Source organism: Poromitra crassiceps (assembly GCF_964638095.1).
Source record: "Poromitra crassiceps genome assembly, chromosome: 16".
Taxonomy (NCBI): domain Eukaryota; kingdom Metazoa; phylum Chordata; class Actinopteri; order Beryciformes; family Melamphaidae; genus Poromitra; species Poromitra crassiceps.
Window position 1 is genome coordinate 20,203,072 of NC_139645.1, and position 5,000 is coordinate 20,208,071.

The window sequence follows — 5,000 nt, forward strand, 5'->3', positions numbered from 1 at the left end:
CTCTGCAGCCTGGACAGAGAGGAGAGGAGCAGCTATGACTTTTACAACAGCAGCAACTGGATTCATCGTCTTCCTTCTGTCTGTGCCAGGTATTGTAATTGTACATTTATATTTTAAGCATTTTGATGGCATGCTAAGAGCAACGTAAAGAGACAGTAGGCTAGAGTAACGGCGCAGTGGCTCAGTGGTTAGCGCTGTTGGCTCACAGCAAGAACGTCCCGTGTTCAAACCCCGGTCCGTTCCAGGTCCTTTCTGTGTGGAGTTTGTGTATTTTTACTAGTATTTCTAGTTTCTAAGTGATTGTGAAATAGAAGGAAGCTTCTGAGCAAAGTTCCAAATTTGAAGTCCTCATCATAAGAATATGATTTGACAGCAAGATCATCCATATCACACTAATCTATATAATTGCCATCGGCTGCCAGTCTGTGGCTGCAAAGGAATATATATCATGAAGCCTCCATATTATCTAAATATCTAATTGTTTTTGGAATGTATTTGGCTATGAGTGTACCAAATCATGCTTTCATCACAAAATGCACAACTGTTATTCTTCACTGGCCCGCTATAATGCTTAATTTATATTCGGACGTGAAAGCCTTCTCCCTCACCGTGGGTAGCGCCGTGGCCGGCCGGCACCACCCACGGCTTTCATGCAGCTCCGCTCAGCTATGTGACGGAGAGGGGGCTGAGCGGGGGACTCAGCTGGTGTACTGCAGCCAACACACTGCGCTGATGTTCCAGTATCCTAGCTAGTGTTGGAGTTGAGACCACCTAACCCAGTGGTTCCCAACCTTAGGGTCGCACTCGCATTATTAAATAATTGTAAAACACGCAGACTAACCCATTATGTGAACTCTCTCTCTTTCACTCACACGTACACACACAGTCAGACAGACAAGGCGAGTCTGAAACTAGACTCCACCTGCTGCACTTTCTACTATAGCCTACAACAGGGGTGGGCAACTATTTTTCATGGGGGGCCACATGAGAAACCCAGATTGTTTCCGGGGGCCGAACAAATATTGTCATGCCGTAACCCATGGATGGGCAACTTTGATGATTGAGGGGGCCAAAAAAAATGTCCTCGCTACCAGATTTTTGCTCCGTGGGACCACGCACAGTGCTGCCTCTACCCACCCTGTGAGCCCACATTCTCTGGGAAAACCACCTCCGGGGGGCAGACCACCCTGTGCCAAAAAGTGATTTGCATTTTGGATTGGATTACCAGGGGAACGAGGGTCTGGCGGGCCCGGAGTCTGCGCGTAGCCCGGGGAGGGGTGCTTAAGTGTGGGGTGCGCAGGTTCGGCTAGTGCGCCGGGTCCTGGAGGGGGGTCTCCCCCGAGGTAGTCTCCCCGGAGAAGATGGGAGCTGGGCCGGGTAGGCAGGCTGGGTGGTGGGGGTGGGTCGGTGCCCTGGGTGTCTGGGGCCAGCCATGGGGCTCACAGGGTGGGTAGAGGCAGCGCTGTGCACGGTCCCGCGGGGCAAAATCAGTTTCCGGCAGTAAATCACTTTTTGGCACAACGGGTTGGTGACGTGACGTCACTGCCACCCAAAAATGCGTAACTCTGAGTTGTGCCAAACAAACGTTAATATCTCAATAAATATACATCACATCGCTTATATTTTGACATTCTGAGTGAGAGCAGAATTAGCTCAAGAGTTTGATGTATAATATATGCATGTTGTGTTAAAATTGTATGAACTGTCGCAGTTTTTAAATTGTAAACACAATCAGCTGGCTAGAGTCAGACGCTCAAACTCAGGCTATATAGGGTTCCATTGCCGTTACATTACATTACATTACATTACGTCATTTGGCAGACGCTTTTATCCAAAGCGACTTACAATAACACATTTTTTGTCAGCAATAGAACAATCAACTATGGAGCACAGTCTATGACAACTACAACTTCTGAAGGAACAGTGGTACAAGTTTATGTTAGTGGTACAAGGTTGGTTAGGTTTTTTTTTTTTTTTTTTTTTTTTTTTTTTAATAAGGAAAGAGAGAGACGAAGTTAGATCAAGAAGGGCCCAGATGGAGCCTGAAAAGGTGTGTCTTTAGTCTTTTCCGAAAGATCGGCAGTGATTCAGCAGTCCTGACCGAAGGTGGAAGCTCGTTCCACCATTGAGGTGCCAGGGACGAGAAGAGTCGAGATCGGGATGAGCGACTTTTGAGCCCCCGTAGCGAAGGAGGCGCGAGGCGACCTGCACTGGTGGAGGAGCGAAGGGAGCGGTGAGAGGTTTGGAACCTGACCATGGATTGCAGGTACCGGGGAGCTGACTGGTGTACTGCCCTGTAGGCCAGTACCAGTGTCTTGAATTTGATGCGGGCCGAGATGGGAAGCCAGTGGAGCTCCTGGAAGAGGGGAGTGACGTGAGAGAATTTGGGTTGGTTGAATATCAGACGGGCTGCAGCGTTCTGAATGAGCTGAAGCGGTCGGATGTCGGTGGCAGGTAGGCCGGCCAGAAGCACGTTGCAGTAGTCCAGGCGGGAGGAGACAAGAGACTGGACCAGGAGTTGAGTCGCTTCTCTTGTGAGAAAGGGACGGATTTTGCGGATGTTGTAGAGAGAGAACCTACAGGAGCGCGCTGTAGCAGCTATGTTGGCAGAGCAAGACAGCTGGTTGTCAAGGATCACCCCAAGGTTCTTAGCTGTTTGGGAGGGAAGTACAGTGGTGTTGTCAATGGAGATGGAGAGATCTGCGAGAGGGCAGTCTTTTCCTGGGAGGAAGAGTAGCTCGGTCTTACCAAGGTTGAGCTTGAGGTGGTGGGCAGACATCCAGTCGCCAATGTCTTTGAGGCATGCAGAGATGCGAGCCTCGATTTGAGTGTCAGAGGGGGGGAAGGAAAGGAAAAGCTGGGTGTCATCAGCATAGCAGTGATAAGAAAAGCCATGAGAAGAGATCACATAGGCAAGAGATCTGATATAGAGAAGGAAAAGTTGCCACCCAGTGACGCGGTTTGTTGACCAAAATGCTGCTCGGCTGATCCCTCGTATGGGAAATGCTATTTCAGTACAACTGGAATTGGTGGTTCCAAAATAATTCAAAATGGGCATGTTTATTCATCTGAGGTTTAGTTTACTGTAAGTGATCTTGTTTATTTCTAAACCTGTTTAACACAAGCTTATCTCAGAGAGGGTTTATCAGTACATGTCACACCCACAACTTTTATTTTGCTGTAAGGTGACTAACTAACCACTGAGCCACCATGCTGCCTCAGATCATTTCAAAATGGCTGCATGCAGTGGCTGCTCTAGAGATGTTTTCCTTGCTACATGTCCACGTTGAGGACAAAATTAATCATTCACAAGCTCTAAAATAATAGAGAAACCAGGGAGCAGCCAGTTACTTTGACATGAACAAGTAGTACTACTTTCTTTGAGTACCACAGTTTAGTTTCATGTAGCTGCTCTATGCAAAGGATGTGTAAATGGTTCATTTTAACACATTTCAGAAGAATCGCTCTTCACAATGTCAACAGAGTAATGACCTCTGTGCCCTGTCATGTGACCTTGTGCCCTAAACAAAATGGCGATGCTGAAGGCCGGATGGCCTTGAACCTAAAATGGGGAAATTCCCACCCTGACCACAAGCATATCTCAAAGGGCTTTACACAGCATCATATACACTACATGTCACACCCACAACTTGTTTAAGGCAACTAGCTACTAACCACTGAGCCACTGTGCAGCTTAAGATCATTTCAAAATGGCTGCATGTCCACGTTGAGGACAGTGTTATTGCTTTGATATTTACAATTCCTACAATTTCTTAAGAGTACCACACTTTGTATTAGATAATTAGAATAGTAATTAATAATTAGAATATTGTAAAAGACTATTCATGGCAGATATCTCCTCATTTCTCATGGAAGCTTTCTCCTTTGTGAAATTTCATTCTGTGTGTGCTGTTTGCAGTCATGGAGAAATACTCATGTTTGGATTTACGTGTCACATATTGGCTTTGAATACTTTCCCACAAACACCCAGTGATCAGCATTTATCTACATCTACAGTTAAGAGAGAGAGAGAGAGAGAGGAGAGAGAGAGAGAGAAGGAGAGAGAGAGAGAGAGAGGTAGAGAGAAAGAGAAAGAGAGAGAGAGAGAGAGGGGGGAGGGAGAGAGAGAGAGAGAGAGAGAGAGAAAGAGAGAGAGAGAGAGAGGGAGAGAAAGAGAGAGGGGGAGAGAGACGGAGAGAGAGAGAGAGAGAGTGAGAGAAAGCGCGAGAAAGAGAGAGAGAGGGGGGGGGGGGGAGAGAGAGAGAGATAGGGGGGGGGGGGGGGGGAGAAAGATGACACTGCACAACCCTCCAGCAGTGTGACTATTCTACAGAGGTGTTGAATGTTCCCTGTTATGTCTGAAGAACGGGCGGACCACGACGTGCTGTTTAATGCTTTATTAACAATGGCTGCTGGTGGTACAGGCTTAAAGTCTCATGCTGCCTAGACGCTAGCAGGCTCAAACTGTTACCAAAGAACTTTGGTAACGCTTTAGAATACAGCCCGCAAATAAGCATGTAGTTAGAGTATAACAACGGGGTTTAAGGAGTGTAGTTAGACTATAACTACACTCCTTAAACTCCGTTGTTATACTATAACTACACTCCTTAAACCCTGTTGTTATACTATAACTACACTCCTTAAACCCTGTTGTTATACTCTAACTACACTCCTTAAACCCCGTTGTTATACTATAACTACACTCCTTAAACCCCGTTGTTATACTCTAACTACACTCCTTAAACCCCGTTGTTATACTCTAACTACACTCCTTAAACCCCGTTGTTATACTCTAACTACACTCCTTAAACCCTGTTGTTATACTCTAACTACACTCCTTAAACCCTGTTGTTATACTCTAACTACACTCCTTAAACCCCGTTGTTATACTCTAACTACACTCCTTAAACCCTGTTGTTATACTCTAACTACACTCCTTAAACCCTGTTGTTATACTCTAACTACACTCCTTAAACCCTGTTGTTATACTCTAACTACAC